The sequence below is a fragment of the Diceros bicornis genome, chromosome 28 (genome assembly GCF_020826845.1).
Source record: "Diceros bicornis minor isolate mBicDic1 chromosome 28, mDicBic1.mat.cur, whole genome shotgun sequence".
Classification (NCBI taxonomy): Eukaryota; Metazoa; Chordata; class Mammalia; order Perissodactyla; family Rhinocerotidae; genus Diceros; species Diceros bicornis.
This window is the reverse complement of record NC_080767.1, coordinates 30955563-30975264: the sequence shown is the minus strand read 5'-3', so window position 1 is coordinate 30975264 and position 19702 is coordinate 30955563. Positions and strand designations below refer to the sequence as shown.

Genomic DNA, 19702 nt, shown 5'->3' with positions numbered 1-19702 from the left:
ATATAGTGATAGCAACATTTAATGAAAAGACATAGTCTTGGAGTCAGACAAACTTGACTTGGAGACAGACAAACGTGGCTTCAGTTTCAGGTCTGCATATACTAGCCACGAGATTGTAGTCCTGTTACCTAACCTGTCTGAGCCTTAGGCTCCTCATGTATAAAATGGAGCTAGTAATTTCTATCTAATAAGGTGACTTGGATGATTGACTGAGGTAAACTATGAAATGCATCTGGAGAGTGGCTAAAACTGTCATGCACTGCATAAGAGTGTTTCAGTCACTGATGGACTGCATATAGGACGGCGGTCCCATAAGATTAGTACCGTGTAGCCTAGGTGCAGAGTAAGCTGTATCATCTAGGTTTGTGTAAGAACACTTTATGATGTTTGGACAAAGATGAAATCACCCAGTGATGCATTTCTCATAAAATATTTCCGTCGTTAAGCAAATCACGACTGTAACAGTAGGTATCTAATAAATGATAACTATTACTGTTATTACTGTTGTCACTCTTCCTTGTTCCCCCTCACTCAAAAAGTCAAAAAATCTTTTCCCTGAGATTCATTCTTTCAGCAAATATTTACTAGACACCTACTATGTGCTGGGAGCTCTTATAAGTGCCGCGGAGAGAACTCAGGAAGACAAAATCCTTGCTTCCATGACACTTTCATTTTAGATTATTAATTTCCCAGTCATAAAAAATTGGAGAGCATCTGCCTTTTTTATATCCCTAAATGGGGGTTAAGACAAAAGAAATAAAGGTTGGAATTTACATTCCAGGAGGTCCAGAATAGATCAAGTGTCCCCGTCAGAACATTGAACTTAAAAGTTTAAGTTTCCTGACTGGTTGTCCCATTTCCCATGGTTGAAGATTTCAGCAGGAAGGATGTTAGAGCTCCCTGTGCTGCCTCTTTCCTGTGCTGGTCAGAAACATTCAATGCCAGCATCTTTTGTGACCAATAGGTGTGAACACTGCAACCCTCTTTACTTATTCAGTTTCAGATCTAAAAGGAGCATCAGCAGCTTAAATTCCTTGCAGAGATAGAAAAATTATGTTTAAAGGCATATACATTTTTTCTGCTTCCAAGAATCTTAGAAATATAAAAAATACTATTCTTAAAAAATAAGAGCCATAAAATTTTGATTCTTACTTCCCTCTGGTATGACCAAGTGTCCACTGGCTGCCTAAACCCCCCTCCCACTGAAATTTGTTTCTCAGACTCAACATATCTTAAAATGTTTCATGATTCCTATATTTTTTAACAAATAATTATTGAGCATCTTTAATGGAATCAAACTGTCCCAGGCTTCAGCAGTTGGTGAGTACATATGTGAATCATTTTGAGCAGCTAAAGTACTTAAGGCTTTCATTTGTTTGATGACCTGGAATGGGACTTCTGGTCTTCTCTCTAGATCTCCTTTCCAGATATTCTCTCTAGGAGTCCTTTAATGACTGAGGAGAGTGCTCTTCTATAACCAGAGCAGGAGCTGGTTGCATCCCTGGAGTTCTCTGCTCTCATCTCCTTAGTCTGCAACTCTCCTTTCATTCTATTGACATCTACTGTCCTATAGACTATGGGCGACTGACAGTCTCCTCTGAGCCACTGACCTCTAGCTTGCTTATGTCCTTTGAACTGGCAAGAAAATATCCTCTACTTCTCATGAACAGCTCTTTCGGGAGAGGGTCCCCGGATAGAGTTCTAAGGCCCCTGATGGTGCAGTTCATAGACATGAGGAAGGCTGAGATGTGAGATTACTGGATACAGTCTCACACCATCCCTGCCATCCATGTCCTCCCTAATATCTTGAACCTGCGGCTCAAACTGGCCCAATCAGCCTCACCTTCTGGTTTCTCTGCATGGTGCTTCTTCTAGATGGCCTTCCAATTTCTTTCTAGATTCTGACCTTCAGGGAATCTTAATCCATCAGCAGCACAGTACATGTGTGAACCCTGTCTGGTTCTGGATTTAAATTCTTTCTCACAGACCCAAGCAGACTGGGAGATGAGACTGGGTGTCCATTTTGGTTGCCTCAATATTGTTCTGCGGCAGTTAGGAATTAGGTCAACAAAGAACATACAAAGATCCCCCAAAGGACACTGTTGTCTATCACTGTTAGTAGTCTGACATTCCTAGACCCCACCCAGCCAAAATAGTTACTACTGTATTCAAAGTTCCAAATGTATTCCTCCCTTAATACATCCTATTACACCCACCCCCAATCCCTATGTTCAAACTTCTATTCCTTGAAGGTCACTCTTTTCAGCTAAGGTTCATATTACGTTGATATTAAAATAATTCACACTGAAGTATAAATTATTTATAAATCTTTGCCTTTCAGTAGTGTAATGTGAGTAGCATGTGCTTTTAATTGGAATCAGTACAGGCGGATGACGAAGAGCTTCCTGGTGCCCCTTGTCTATTTAGGGTATTTGCCTTCCTTTTGCTTGGAACTGTTTTTTATAAGCATGTAGTCAGAATCTTGTTTCCTCCCTTCCTTAACACTATTAAACCTGATCAAAATTATTCAAAGTGCCTAGTCTTCTATACTGTTCTAAATATCAATTCACAGAGCCAGAAATCAAGAACAATCCTTCATTCTCCCACTTACTTACTATCAATGACCAAGACCTGTCTACTTCCTATCCATTACTCATCAATTACCAAGACCTGTCTAGTCCACCTTTAGAGCTATTCACTTCTCTATCCCTGTGCCCTTGACTTCGTTCAGGCACATATCATCTGTTACTGGGATGTACAATGACCTTCTAATTGAGCTCCTGTCTCTAGGCTCTCCAATCTATTACACATATGTGGTCACTTGAGTAATCTTTTTAAAATGCAAACATGACCTTCCCCAGATTTAATCCCTACTCCACTCCATCCTGCCCAATGGCACCCTATCACTTGCAAGGCAATGTCTAAAATCCCTAACAGGGCCCCCTAGCACCTTAATCATAATATAGTCCTTGTCTGCCTGTCTAGACTTACCTCTTGATGCTGCCTCGACTCCTACACACATATGCTTCAGCAACACAAATTTTTAAAAAATTTCCCTGTACTTACCATGCTATTTCAATGCCCTGGTTCACTCTCTTCCCTCTGCCTAGACCTGGGTAGACTGCTGTTTCTCCCATTATGTGTCATACTCCCAAGCACCCTTCAACCCCCATCTGCAGAACTACTTCCCCTGTAAAACTTCTGCTGATATCCAGGCAGCATTAACTATATCCACCCTTGTGCTACTACTGTTTATTATATTTATGTCATTGCTTCTAAGCCTCAGTTTCCTCAATTGAAAAATACATATAATAACAGTATATGATTCATAGTATTATTACGAGGATTATAAGAAATTATATAGGTAAAACTTTTAATATAGTGTCTGCCACACAGTAATCACACATAATAAGCACAATTAGTGGTATTATAATATTAAAGCACTTTTTATACTGTTACGTATTTTTTAGTTTGCCTGTCTCTACACTACTAGAGTGTTCCCTTATTCAGCAGTAAAGTTGTGTCTTTATCTAGTTCTGTATGACTAGGGCTAGGCACACTGCCTAACAGAGAAGGTAACTTGCTGAGTGGCTATTGACTGACAGAATCTATAAGACAAAGAAAGCCTCACTATTTTTCTGGTATTAACTCTTATTTTTTTATCCTTAGTGAAAAATAAATTAAATTTTATGTATACTTAAGTTCCCTCTTGATTTCATTTATTTATACCTTCTTCCTTATAAAAACCCTGGATTCAAAGATAATAATCAACCCAACACGAGTGGTATTTTTTTTTCCTTCAAAAGCTACTGATTCTAATTCTTTAGTAGATATTCTTATCCACATTCCATCCTTGATAAAATAGGATTTTTGAAATTATATATATATAATGTCCAAAGCTAAAATTTAAGACCTGGAGCTCCTAGTTCTGGGATGTTATGATTTCTCTCATCTGAGAAAGGTCTGTCAATTGTTACACTTTGAAAGAATTAATATTATCATTAACTTTTGAGAAGGATATAAAATGGTCAATTGAAGTTTCAAAAATGACTAAATTCCAGAAGTATTTATAAACTTGTGATCACATCACACATTCAAGATTTTAAAAAATGTACCAAACTTTGTTCTAAACTCAGTGAGGTGCATTACTGGGGAAGGTCATGAGACAGCCCTGGTATGGCTGAGGAGGAATGTCCAAATAAAGCTCATACTTCCAATTCCATTTCCAGAAGTTCCATATACATTTTGAAATCAAAATGGCTCATACCAGCTTGCTTTGGGCTGTCCACAACCAAGGAAAGCCAATCTAGCAGGACAGGTGGTGATAAAGTACTTCCCAACAGGCAAGGGGGTTTGACATTTCTTGAGAAAAATCCATTCAGAGGATTGTCATTGGCCCATGGCTATAAATATGAATGACAGCATTGACCTGTTTGGAGAAAGGGCCTGACAGGGTTAGGTAGATGTTCAGGGGTCCAAACAACAGAACTACAGTGCAAACAGGGAAACTGAGCCAAGCACTCAGTCCTACAGATGACATAACCACAACAGGGATCAGAATGCACAGCAGTTCATGGTTGTGTCTGGGGCAACCAAGGTGTACTTTAAACCAACAAGAAAGGCTTCAGCCCTGTTCAGGTTCTGCTCCGGAACTGGTTGAGACTGAGTCTGCAGACAAAACGACTCCATGCCTGCAGCTTAATCATGGAGGGTGAGAGTAGAGGGCACTCTTTGTCCTTACACAAAAAAAGCTGGAGTGATAAATGACAACTTCATCACCTCCAGGTCAAGGGTCACTCTTTGAGTGAATACTAAATAAGTAGAGAGTAAGATATTCTTCTGCTCTGTCTTTCCTCATTTACCCACCCATCAACTCACTCATCCATTGCTCCTTAGTCATTTTGTTCTAGCTCAAGCCAGAGAAGATGTGTTGCTGTATCCTAGGACCCACTGATTGCCTTTGAACTGGGAATATAATCTACATGCCATGCTCCCACCATCACCATAATTCCGAGTATCTGTGTAAGTTCTGCTCCAAAATTAATCTCTGATGCATAGCTAGGGAAAACTAACATTCATTATTCATCTTTAGTTATAACGCTGAGCCAAATGTAGTATTTCAGTTATTTCAAATGAAAAATATATTAGATGTTTTAAAATATTCTCATTTACACAGAAGATGAAATTGAGGTTCATAGGAGTTAAGTATATTGCCTGGGTCCACTCACTCTGGCAGGTTCAGCTTGCAATTGAGATCTGACTTTCCCGAACACTTTTCTCTTGCACTTACATGGTCCTCAGTCTCAGAAGTGTACCTGAGCCTGTGTCTTGACTGAAACTCACACATGCAGTCAGAGAGCTTCAAGGACAACTGAACTGAGAGCAAATTGCTGAGTGAAGGTCACTGTAGTCTATAAGAGTGATCAGTGTTCCCAAAATCGAGAAGAAGCCTCGAGCCCTTAAGTGGAGCAGCTGACCTCATAACAGCAGCTAGTTTCGTGGAGCTATAATAGGTGCTCTATATTTTGTTCTCCTGACCCATCACCATCACTGCTCACAACAAAAGATATGAGAAAAGAACTGAACGGCAGGTGAGGAAAGGAAAAGATGCTTTACAAATTCCCAATTCTGCAACCTTTCTATGCCAAGGAAGCCCTGGTAGCCAATATCTTCCAGCAATTCATAAGAACTAATTCTCAGCATGACCCCATTTCCTCCTCTACTTCAGCCCCTGGCAACCACCATTCTATTCTCTGCTTCCATGAACTTGACTATTTTAGGTTCCACATATAAGTCATATCATGCAGTATTTGTCTATCTGTGTCTGATTTATTTCACCTAGAATAATGTACAAAGTTTTAGTTAGGCAAGATGCATAAGTTTTTGAGATTCAATGTACAGCAAGATATAGTTAACAACAATGTATGTAGTTAACAATACTGTATCGCACACTTGATATTTGCTAAAAGGGTGGATGTTAACTTGTCTTCTCACCACACACACAAAAATAAAATAAAATGATAACTATGTGGTGGTGATCGATATATTAATTAGCTTGATTATGGTGATCATCTCACAATGTATACATATCAAAATGTCAAGTTATAAATATAAACAATGTTTATATGTCAACTATACCTCAATAAAGCTATTCAAAAATAGAATGAATAAATTCCCAGGAAATGAGAGGAAAGACCTAATTTATATTAGCTATGTAATTTCTCAATCTAATAGACAAGAGCAATAATCAATAATATCAACTCAGAATTCACAATTTATACTAAAGAATTGCTAGGAAAAGAGAATAACCGTAACAGAATGCAATTTGAGTTATCAAATATTTACTGAGTGCTATTCCATCCTGGGCTCAAGATTAGGGGTCTAGCATCTAGAGGTAGGTAAATGCATTTGTCTGTTATAAAGATGTGCAAATGTCATTTAGACAAGACTGTTGCCCCAGTGAAGAGTTTCTCCAGGGCCCCCTTCACGTCCCTGTTCCTCAGGCTATAAATGAAAGGGTTCAGCAATGGAGTGACCACTGTGTACATCACAGAGGCAATTATGTCCTTGTTGCTGGAGTTGTTGGATGAGGGGAAAACATACAGCCCAATAATTGTTCCATAATACAGAGATACCACAGAGAGGTGGGAGCCACACGTGGACAAGGCTTTGCAGACTCCCTTGGTAGATGGAACCTTCAGGATGGTGGCCCCAATGCGGCCATAAGAGATCAAGATGCATATTAGTGGGAGAGTAATGACTGCCCCTCCTGCTGTGAAAATGACCAGCTCATTGAGGGAGGTGTCCGAGCAGGAGAACTTGAGCAGGGCACCAAGGTCACAGAAGAAGTGGGGGATAGTGTTGTCAGCACAAAAGGACAGGTTGGACAGGAGGAGGGTGTGAGACAGGGCATTGGCACAGGAGAGGATCCAGGATACAGCTACTAGTAACATACACAGCCCCTCTCTCATGATGCTGGTGTAGTGGAGGGGGTGACAGATGGCCACGTACCGATCATATGACATTGAAGTAAGAAGGAAATTGTCCAGATCAGCAAAAAATATAAAAAAATACGTCTGTGCTATGCATTCTGCATATGGGATGGATGGATCCTGAGTCTGCATGTTCATCAGCATCTTAGGGACAGTGACAGATGAAAAGGAGATGTCAGTGAGAGCCAAGTGGCTGAGGAAGAAGTACATGGGGGTGTGGAGGCGCGAGTCCAGCCTGATGAGCAGGATGATGAGCAGGTTCCCCAGCACTGTGGTCAGGTACACGCCCAGGAACAGGGCAAAGAACGTGCCCTGCTGCTCCAGCCTGATGGGGAGCCCCAGGAGGAGGAACTCAGACACGCTGCTCTGGTTCTCCCTCCTCATGTTCATCTTCTCTCTGCTGGGGACGAAAGGACAGTGAAAGAAGCATAAATGAACAAATTTTGATTTACCTAAGGTGGGTAAAAATAAGATCCTTTCTACTGATGAGTATGCCTTCCTTAACTTGTAAACTTACCTAATCACTGAGATTTAGGATTTTAATAGAATCTGTGGGAATCATACCTCTTTTTTTTCTGAGTAAGCCTTATGTAAAGACCTTATGCAGGATCTCACTACACCACATCTAGCCTTCTGGTCAAAAATACCTCAACTGCTTCTTACTGATAACTGATATTTCCTTGACAGTGAGGCTGTGTACTGTAGAAGGCTGAGCATGGGCTTTGGAGTCAGACAGAAGGGATGCAAATCACTTCTACACCATTTGTAGATCTATGTCTTTGGGAAAGGTATTGCATCTCTTGGAGCCTCTCTCAAACTGGAAAACTAGTCCCTGAATCACAGTAAGAATTAAATAAGGTAAGGCATTTGAAACACTTCAATCCTAGGTGTCGTATATGAGGTGACATTGCTTCCATAAATATAAAATGCAAAGATCTCTAGTGAAGAAACTCAGTGTCTTGTCTTTAATGGAACCAAGGCAAAAGTAATTGGGGTAGTAGATCTTTTCTCAGCCCCAGGTTTAATGCCTTCGATGAAAGTATGGGAAAATACTAGAGATTACAGACTGGAAATTGTCTGTCAGATTCTAACAAGGAGCTGCAATATAGGTGCTGCATAAAGTAAAAAAGGAGCCAAAGCTATCTAGGTAGAAGTCCTTAAAACATCCTTTCAGGTGAAAGCAGCAGTGCTGTCTAAAGGGGAGGGAATGATCGGGGATTTTGGAGAAAAGTATTAGACATGGCTAGTTAACACTGCGTGCACTAAACAAGCATACATTCTGACACCTAGAATTGTATTGATGAGTTGGGGCTCCCAGCCTGGATTTGGGAATGTACCCACTAATTTACACATCTAGCCAGCTCTATCCCTCATCTCTGCAAGGCTCAGGGTTAAATGTGTGAGAGTCATTGGCCGGTGGTGATTGTGGTATCCTTGTCTTTAGGAACTGGTGATAACCGTATGATTTCCCTCATTAAGTAGTAGATAATAACAACAACAAACAAACACATAGAGACAGAGATTGGATTGGTGGTTACCAGAGGGGAAAGGGAGAGGGAGAAGGGCGAAAGGGATAATTCGGCACAAGTGTGTGGTGATGGGTTGTAATTGGTATTTGGGTGGTGAACATGATGTAATCTATGCAGAAATAGAAGTATACTGATGTACACCTGAAATTTATACAATGTTATAAACCAATGTTACTGCAATAAACAAAAAATTTTAAAAAAAAAGAAGCAACTTAAGCAAGAGAACAGAGAAGTGATGAGTGCCTGTGAACACACACAAACACACACCTGCTCCTGATGAAGGATACCCAGTTCTTCTCTTTATGCTCAAGTTCTTTTCTTTAGCTCCTGGGAGTATAGACTTGTTTCTTAGCTTCTTTGTAGGAGATCCAGAGACCAGATTTAGCTTATAACTTCTGTGGTCCTAAATGTCTCACTGACATTGCAGAGAACGTCCATGTGCCTGGAGCTTACTGTTCTCAATTTACCAGCTTCAGAAATGAAGATGTGAACTCCACTCTCCCCACCAGGGAGAGGACCCAAGAGAACAGCGCACCAAGCTCTTGGTTAGAGACATGCATTAAACGTGTAGTAATTGTTCAGTTTTCTTCTTACTCCCTCCAGGACAGATGCCCTAGGGCAGTGGTGTCTAAACTTTGATGTTCAACAGAATCACCTGGGGAGCTTGTTAAAGATACAGATCTGAGCTCTACCTCCAGAGATGCTCATTCATGAGATCTGGGTCCAGGTAATTTTGAGGCAGATGCGTTTAAGGGCAGACTTTGAGGAAACACTGTCCTTAGGAAGAATGTGCAAGTGGATGCCCTGTGAGTGTGAACCTAAAAGATGTGCAAAGACTTCCTTACTGGCCCTTCCCTACCGAATTTAAGTTTCCCATAGGTCGGCCATAGTTTGGATATGAAGAAGGATTTTTCTCCCAAGTGGAAATTCCTTTTTAGCTTGCTGCTTATAAAATTGATTCTGCTTCATGATGGAAATCCAAATAATGTAGACATAAAGACAAAGGAGAAAGTCAAAATACTTCACCCTTCTATTATTCATTTTTTATCATTCTAAAATGGTTTTTAGAAGGCGGAACTTCAAGTTTATTTTCGTGAAGAAGAAAATAAACAGTAAAAAACTTTAATTTAAAAAAATGGTTTTTAGTCATAAAATTTCATGTTTACATAAGCGGGATTTCTTTTATACAGTATTTTATAGTCATATTTTTCTATAATAATTTATTGTAATAACATTTGCATTTCTACTTCTATGCATATCAATGCATAGAATATATACAATATCAATGTACTTAAAATTTTTGATTTTTAGTCCATCTCTTATTGAATTAACACAAAAATTTTCTGTGAAATTTTATTAAAGATTATACTATGCCTTGAAATCAGCTCATTTGTCAGTTTTTGATCAAGACTACTTTAATATCTCCAAAAGCATCAACTTTAATAGGCTCAATTTTCTGAGTTCCTTGGTGCCTGTGGCTTAGTCCTTTGAAAAGAGAGGAACCTAACTTTGAACATGCCTGTGCAAGTACACGAAGAATGGAAGTCCAGGTTGAACCCTGTGGAGACAGAGACAACAATGCCACACTATTTTCATTCATCCGTATCCTAAGTCAAAGCTTATAGAATGAAATTAAGTGAATAATAAAGGAAAGTTGCTATTGTAATATTCTACACATACATCAAATATTGACTGCTTCAAAATGTTTTGATTTCCATCATCATACTTCAAACAGACTAGAGTTTGGAGCATCATCACAGCCTTAAATGTCCCTCCAGCTTCTGGATACATAGTAATTAGTCATATTTATATGTAAAGGTGGGTAAACATATTGTATTTTACATAGAGAAGATGCAAGAAAAAAAGAGGAGATGAATAGATTGGGGTAAAAAAATTCATGCATATAATGACAATAATATGAAATAGATTCAAGACAAATGCTATCTTATGGCCTGTCAAGAAACATGGGAAGTTACATGAGACCTTTTAGAAACAAATGACATCATATAATATAAAATTGTTCAATGTCCTGTCAAGAACCCTTGTCCCTTTGTGGAGGTACATCTACTCTGCAATCAGCTACTGTTTTATAAAAAATGTACATTTTATTGTGCATCATGTGTGAAATAATTGTTAGTTTAAAACTATTAAAATATATTTTTGAGTAACATTAGCAAAGTTATAAGTTGTACTGAAATCCCACAAGGCTTAATGGTAACAAGAAGGCACCAATGGACATAGGATGCAATTTTTTTCAAAGCTTTGGCTTCATTTTCATTGAAAATATAGTCTGGTGTGATGTTACAAAGAATGATAGTCAGTATCTATATATCTATATTATATATGAAAGAGAAAAGAAAATCTAATATCTCAGGAAATAACTTCTTATATTAGAGATTGAAGAAACGCATTTACTGTAGCCAGAATTAATCTGAAAATATCAGCATGAACCACAGATTTTTCTACAACGAAATAAAATATGTTCTTTTGTTTCACTCTAAATACCACCAGAATTCACTAAGATGTTATAAACGAGCGTCCCACAACTTCTAAGATTTAATTATTTACACTGGTGCTCTTTAAATCGTAGTTCGCTGATCTGCAGCACCAGCATCATGTGAGAGTTGGTTAGAAATGCAAATTCTCGGGCCCCATCCCAGAAGTACTAAATCAGAATTTGTAGTGGTAGATTCCAGAAATCCTTGTGTTAGCAATCTCTCCAGGAATTCTTGTTCACACTAAAGTTTGAGAAGTTCTTCTTACATTCTTCATTTGGGAAGGCACGATGTCCAAGGATAGTCAGGGCTGAGTCTGGAGTGGCATTTATAGGAAAGCAGTGACATTTGCACTGTAATTTGGTTATATTTACAGAGTAGGTTAGCATGATTCATGCTTTCACTAATGATTGTGTATGGGAGCTAAGCAATATCAACCATACAGTGTTGGCAAAGGGGGATTCCCTGGTGAGTCTTGATCTCCAACAGGGCCCTCCATCCTCAGAGTTGTTGTTATAACATTTCATACCATGAGCAAAGAGAAATACATTTCCTCTTATTTAAGTGACAGACAGTTTGGATACTTTGATTTCAGTAGACCTATAAAGTCAAAAAGAAAGCCTATTTAGTCTGCATAAGAGAGTGTAGAGAAATAATATAGCTTATACTTTAGATTCTGGGATGTGTTAAAGCCTAAGATTATGGGCCCAAAATATGAGTCTCCAAAATTCTCCTCAAATATGGGATAACCGAACTGCATATTATTGTACTATTTATGCACCTACGTTGCAGAAATAAGTAACAAAATTAATTTAGCATTTGCTGATCAAATTATTTATAGAGAAGAGCATTGTGAATAAGAGAATGAAGTTCTTGTCAACAAATATTTACCAAGTACATTCACCATGCCATCATCTGTCTTAGGCCTTAGACGCATGAAAGTTTTGAGACATATTCAGATGGAAAATCAAATACATGAAATCAACAAAAATGAATCAACTTTAAATAAAAGTTGAATGTCACTGTGAGAAAAATGTTGCTCTGTTGAAGAGTTTCCCAAGGGCTTCTTTCATGTCCCTGTTCCTAAGGTTGTAGATAAAGGGGTTCAACATGGCTATGACCACCATGTATATGAGAGCCAAAATGATGTTCTTGTCAATGAAATTGCTTAATGTTGGGAAAAAGTACTGCTCAAATATTGCCCCATAATACAGAGACACCACAGAAAGGTGGGAACCACATATGGATAATACTTTGCAGATCCACTTGGTTGAAGAGACTTTCTGGATGGTGACCCCAATGTAGCTATAAGATACCAGGGTACGTATGAGTGGCAGGATAATGACTACCATTCCTACTGCGAATATGACCAACTCATTAAGGAAGTTGTCTGAGCAGGACAGTTTGAGTAGGGTACCAAGGTCACAGAAGAAATGAGGGATAGTTTTAGCACCACAGAAAGATAACTGGGCCAGAAGAAGGGTGTAGGAAGGGGATAGGATCCAGGATATAGTCACCAGTAAGGCACACAGCTCTTCTCTCACGATGGTGATGTAGTGAAGAGGGTGACATATGGCAACTTAGTGGTCATATGCCATTGACATTATAAGGAAGCTGTACAGGTCAGTACAAAATATGAAAAAATAAATCTGTGAAATGCACACTGCATAGGGGATGGATTTGTACTTAATTTGCATGTTCATCAGCAGCTTTGGGACAGTGACAGATGACAAAGAGACATCAATGAACGTCAAATGGCTGAGGAAGAAGTACATGGGCATGTGGAGGCAAGAGTCCAGCCTGATGAGCAGGATGGTGAGCAGCTTCTCCAGCACTGTAGTCAGGTACATGCCCAGGAACAGGGCAAAGAACATACCCGCCTGCTCCAGTGGGATGAGATGTCCAAGGAGGAAGAACTCGGACACATTGCTCTGGTTCTCTGGCCTCATGCTACTCTTTCCTCTGCTGGCAATGAAGAATGGTTGAGAATATTAAGGACTCTGAAATAATCGTTTTCAGAAGTCATATGAAAAACATGTATGCTTTATTTTGGAAAGTGGGAAACTTAACCTCATATGTGTTTCGTGTCTTCCTCATATATTGGCACATAAGGGAATTTGAAAATTTGTCAATGAGGGAATGTTAGTAAGAGTCAGCTTTTCTCAGTTCACTGACAAAATAGAATTCTTGCATCTGTGGCACTGAGGACCAGATCATGGAATATGATGTCTCAGCCATGTTATTGCCCCAAGAATGCTCTGTGGTGAGTATTCCAAATCATCAGCCATGGCACAGCAACATTTAGAAGGTTTGACTTCAACACTCATTGTTAATTTTCACATGGGAGGCAGACTTTCCAAATAAAAGGATGTAAAGAATGGCATTGTATTTGTTAAATAACACTCATCAATATATATATATACATTTTGCTTATTTTGATTCAGTGGATGGTCTTAAGAAACTCTGGATTCTGTTAACCCATTTCCCCTACTGCAGCCCAATAGAGATTTAAAAAAAAAAATAGAAAAAAACCTGTATTTCTTTTTTAAAACCTAAATGACTTCACTTGTTTAAAAACTCTCAAAGTATTTCCACTGACCTTAAGAAGAAGTGTAAAAACCTTATTATGGCTTAAAGTCCCTGAAAAATCTGCGTCTCTCCTACATTTCCAAACTCTTGTCCCTCACCCAACCACTCTCACCCTTGCTGACTTCTCTGTTCCAGCTTCCCCAGAAAGGCACATTTTTGTCTGATGTTATTTAGACCCTCCCCCTTGGTGTTTGTGGGTTTCTTGAAATCCCATGTCATATTGAGAAAGCAAAGACCACTCTCGCTCCCAGCAATCATTTTAGGAAAACTTCTTCATAGTTTATTCTCTACTATCAATACATAGAAGGCTAAGTGACAACTTAATGCCATCTTAAATGATATACAGAGTATATATTTTCTAATACTTTCCCAACTCAGCCCCTGCTTTCCTCCCTAGGCACGTAATAACTCTTATTTCATAACAAAAAATAAGGGCTATTATCGAAAGATGCCAAAAGAAGTGAGATTTTTAGCTGTATCCCAAGTTTCATCTCCCTCTTGGGTGCTCCCACCATCTTAAAACACAACGCTTGCTAGTCAGTGATGGTAAACAGGATTATGACCCCCAAAGTTGTCCATATCCTAATGCTCAGAACCTGTGGATATGATATGATACATGACAAGGAACAATTAAGAATTGCTAACCAGCTGGCTTTAAAATGAGACTATCCTGGATTATCCAGGTGGGCTCAATGTAAATACAGGTGTCCTTACATGTAGAAGAGGAAAGCAGAAGAGTCAGTCACAGAGAGATTTTAAGATGTCATGCTGGCTTAGAAGATGGAGGAAGGGACCACAAGCCAAGGCATGCAAATGGCCTCTAGAAGCTGGAAAAAGCAAGGAAACAGATATTCCCCTAGTGCCTCCAGAAGGAATGCCAACGTTTTTGTTTTAACCCAATGCAACCCATTTCACATTTCTGACCTCCAGAACTGTAAGAAAATAAATTTGTGAGATTTTTGTAAGCCACTACATTTGTAGTAATTTGTTAGCGCTATAACATGGAATTGATATATGGATATTGGAAGATTTCAGGTATATCCAAATACTCTGGTTATTTGGGTACCAGTATGCAACAAAATCCATATGTCCTTCCCCAACTTCTACCTTGTATAGAACTAAACAAAGCAATAGCTTCACAGAGCTAATTCCTATCCAACAAGTAGCGAAATGAGGTTGCTATCTCATTAGAAGCCTTCGCAACTAATCACAAAGGAGACTCTAAAACACCTTGCCTACAAAATCTCAAGATAATCCTCTATTTTGATGAGAAAAGGCAGAGTGGCAGAGAGAGCTCTCACTGATCCAAAGGGCTTCTATCCAGGAGCAAAAAACCAGCAGAAGAGGACAAACCAGGGGCAGGTTTCAAGTGTTCTGATTTGTGTGTGTGTGGGTGAGGAAAACTGGCTCTGAGCTAACATCAATTGCCCATCCTCCTCTTTTTGCTGAGGAAGATTGGCCCTGAGTTAACATCTGCTCCCATCTTCCTCTATTTTGTTTATGGATGCCGCCACAGCGTGGCTTAATGGGTGGTGTGTATGTCCACCTCCAGGATCTGAACTTGTGAACCGCGGGCCACTGAAGGGGAGTGCGCAAACTGAACCACTATGCCACCAGAACAGCCCCGAGGTCTTCTGATTTTTTAATCTAACTGTGTAGATCTCATCCCAATTCCTGAAAGATGTCCTCACCCTAACATATGTACTGAGAGTGGTCAGTAAACACAGTGTAAACCAGATCAAACTCCCCTTTTATCTGGTGCTACCTAAGGAGTGACACATTCTCGATTCTCTTCTATCTTTGGAGACAATGTGAAACTATGGGGGAAAAGCCACATGTTTTAGAATAAAATAGGCTTGGTGTATAATCATAGTTTGATTATGGCATTTTTGTCCCATAGCAGATTTCTTAACCTTGTGAATCTCAGAAAGATCAGAACCTTTAAACGACAAATATTTATACTCTTTATGTTTATTGTAAAGACAAAATGACATGATATATGCAAAACTCCTATTACCTTTTCTTGCATAATGCTCAATAAATTTTGGTTCCCCTCCCACTACAATTAAAGATAAAATGCAAATCTATCCAAAGAAGGGCTAGAAGAATTTACAATCTTTTGCATACAGGAGAAAATTATTCAAATCCTTTCCTTTGCTGAACTCTAGGTTTTGATATCTTGGATAAAGTTGTGAAATTGAGATTAGAAATTATTGGCGAAAATCAGGATGGCAAACCAGGAGTATCAATATAGGAAATGTAGGAACACAGAGGGAAAATCAAAATTCTAATGCTAGAGTTATCATTCAGGCAGGTGAGAAACAGATGAGTATTGTTTATCAGGGAGGGAAACTGAACAGGAAATTCAGGAGAGGTGCTGGTTCTCACAGAAGCAGCTATATTCTTTTTTTTTTTTTTTGAGGAAGACCAGCCCTGAGCTAACATCTGCCAATCCCCCTCTTTTTGCTGAGGAAGACTGGCCCTGGGCTAACATCCGTGCCCATCTTCCTCCACTTTATAAGGGATGCCGCCACAGCATGGCTCTACCAGCGGTGCATCGGTGCGCGCCTGGGATCCGAACCGGCAAACCCCAGGCCGCCGCAGCGAAGTGCGTGCACTTAACTGCTTGCGCCACTGGGCCGGCCCCAGAAGCAGCTATATTCTGAAATCCAGTAGTGTTCATGCCCCAGACTGTATTTAGGGATGAACTGGATGATCTACCAGGCAGCCAAGTGCCAATTCATCAGCAGCCTCCTACCATAACTCCAAGTCAATGGCAGGAGGGTAACTGCAGTGGTCTCTGTGAATAATAAAGTTCTACTTCCATGAGCTTGGGATCAATGTATTCAGCAGAATGTAAGAAGTCACATTGTTAACCATGATCCCAGCCTCCTACATCTTCTCCCCTTCATTGACCCTTCAATGAAGGTGTCATTCTCAACTTCAGGTTCCCTCATATTGATTCAGAGATCAGGAATAATCTGAACGATCCTATACACCAAGACATTAGGGACTAAATAAGTGACCCTTTGAAGGGACATTTGTCCTTAAAAAGCTCATGCACTCATTCAGCAACTGGACCTTCAAAACCTACCATGGATAAGGCCTTGTTCTAGAATGTTGTCCTGACTAAACAGGGACAAGTAGAAAACATTCCCAGTGTTGGCATTTGGAGCATTTTTATAGTCAGTGAGGGAGACATTTTGGGAATGTAAGAGGCCGTCCTGAAACTCCTGACTTAGCCATATAAACAGTTTCGGAATGCTTACATTCTGGGCTGTCCAGACCTGGTTTTCTGTGTCGGGATCCAAAGCAAGTAGAAATTCCTTCTGCAAGACTCTGTCCCTCTGTATCTCTGTCTCTATCTTTTGGGTCACTTTTCTCTCTTTTTGCCTCTTTCTCTCTCCTCACTTTATCTTTCTCTCACTCATTTGCTCCTTCTTCCCTCTCAGTTCTCACTCTCTCTGCCTCTGTATCTGTATTCTTCCATCACCCCATGTCTCTATTTCTCCTGTCTTTCTCTGTCTGTCTCTCATTCTTTTTTCCTCTCTTCTTCTCCATGACAAAATCAGCTTTCTGATTCTTCCTTTTCTATACCCGTATATAAACCCATATACTGCTGAGAAAAAAATACCCATTCCATCCCCAATACTGACCTTGCCTGCATTTATGACCCAGTGTTTGTTGAGTAACTGTGTCTTGAGACTCTCTGTAGGGGATCTAAATATCAGCTTCCAAGGTCCTAGACATTTCTTGGGCATCAAAAGGAAAAGCTATAAGCTCAGACTCTCACTCCTGTCTACCAGCCTGAGATCTATGAACTGAGGAATATAACTAGCCAGGCAGAGAACACTATGGGGTAGGGAGCAGGACTTGTGCTTTCCAGTTAAAGACATCCGTTAAAATTAGATTAATTGCCAAATTTTCCCCTTCATTCCTCCAGAAAAGATGTGAGAAGGACGTTTGTGCTGGAAGCCTTAGAGAATGAGTCCACAGAGAAAGGATCTCAAGACACTCTCAGTGTCCTTTCTTTTCCAGGCTCTGCTTTCCCAGCCATAATCACAGTTTGGCACAGGATAAACTCCAGAGAGTCAAAAGAAAAAAAGGAATTACTGATCCAACCATGTCCAAATGGAAAGCCAAATGACTGAATGGATTCTGAGAATTTAGGTACAACCATGTCCCATCAAGGAATCTTCTTGGGCCCTACCCACGAGGTAACTGAAAGGAAAAAATTTTGTGTCTCTTCTCTCTGGTGATCATTATGAAATGCAAAGTGGGAAGAGGCAGAGATAATCACTTTTTTGGAAGTTTTACTACCTTCTTGACAAACTTAGGTTTGGTTACACCAAAGAAAAATAGTTTTCAAGGAAGGAGGAAAATAAGGGAATAATGAATATAGTCAGAAGGAGGGAAGGAAAGAAAGAAGAAGAGAAGAAAGGAAAGAAGGAAGGGAGAGAGGAAGGGGAGAAGGGAGGTAAGAAGGAAGGTAAGATACACCAAAAAAAACCCAACAAAGAAAATAAACTTGCCAATAGGGAAAATGTTGACACACACATACAGAAAAATTGACTCAAACTTGAAAAGCTTCAGGTTCTTTGAAATTGACCTTTTGAATAAAATGATCATTTATTGTGGCATTCATGATTCTTAGGGGTGAGATATATAGGGCAAAGAAGTATTTATAGCTTGAGATAATATTCTTTGAGGGCTTATTTTGGCGTCTTTGATATTTGGGTTTAAGAGGTGGTAGATAGAGCAAAATCTATACCTGGGCAGCTTCTTTCTGTGTGGGATGACCCTGTATTAATGCCACAACTTAATGTACCTCAGAACAGAGGGACTCAGGAAACTCTGTCAATTCAGAATTGTTGAATTCTACTACATGCCCAATGGTTATCATTCTAGGCAAAAGCCAGAGAAGTTACCAGAATATTGGCCAGTAACAGCTTAGCAAACTCAAAATGTGCCATAAGCTAGACTGGCTATAGGCACTGGACCCCCTGGGAAAGACACATCAGACACTTGGTGCACTGGGTAGAGAAACTCCATAGGGGGTCAAATAGGTAGGTCAAACAGACAAAAAGCCTTGGATACAGGATATAGGGAGCTCAGATACTGGATACAGGAAGCTATATAAGCAAGCAGTACAGATAGGTAGACTACAAGGCACAGACAATGGTATGGGTGGGGGGTTTGGAAGGATTGAAATACAGTGAGTCAGGATGCAGACACCTTGGATTATGGTCTGACATACTGTGGACAGAAGAAAGACCTGTGGCAGGCAGCGTGGGATAGAAGGTCACCAAGGAGCTTACAATGGGATAGATGCAAGACAGGACTCTAACTGGAAAACAAAGGACAAGTTATTGCAACTTTTGTAGCACTTGGTAGGCCGCTTCGGATTTTGGAGACAGCACATACCACACCTGCAGTACTGCTCTGACCAATTTGTCAAAGACTTGATAGAAGGCCAGTTTTAAGTAGGATCTAGCTCGATAGAGGGCTCTGCAGCTGATTCAGATTGTGATAAAACAGGCCCTGATAATTGGATCATCTAAAATGGCAGGATCCATGGTGCTGGCGGTATCCCTGGTGGATAATGGCACCACATGGAACCTCTGGCAAACTCCATTAGAAGAGTTGAAATGCCATGTTTCTGGAGCCAGAAGCTGTTGGCAACCTACTGGGCCTTTGTGGAGACTGAGTGCCTAACCATGGGGCATCAAGTGACTGGAGCTGAGTATCGCCAGGCAAAAAGTCACATGGTCAGTTAGACAGAACAGCAAATTTGGCATTAAGCCTTGGTAGGTCTGGAGATCAAAGGAAAATTTCAGAAACAGACCCTGTGTTTCTGAATTTCAGACCTGGACCCTCATAACATCTAACTATGTTCGTTGATGTCTCTCCTTCAGCTCACTCTTACGGCCTCCTAAGGGGTTCTATTTAACCAACTGATAAAGGGAAAAATTCTGGGCTTGATTCAGGAGTCAGATGCATATGCTTGTGGGAGCTGAAAATTGACTGCTGTTCCAATTCAGGTCTGATCAGCATGGCTCTGAACAACAGTGATACAGGGAAATCCTCCCAGTTCAGA

General features: G+C 40.0%; 1 pseudogene; it reads right to left on the bottom strand.

Annotated features, from left to right (window-relative positions):
* Window positions 1-6434: 6434 nt before the first annotated feature.
* On the bottom strand, window positions 6435-12965 carry LOC131393720 (olfactory receptor 1J4-like; annotated as a pseudogene).
* Window positions 12966-19702: the final 6737 nt, after the last annotated feature.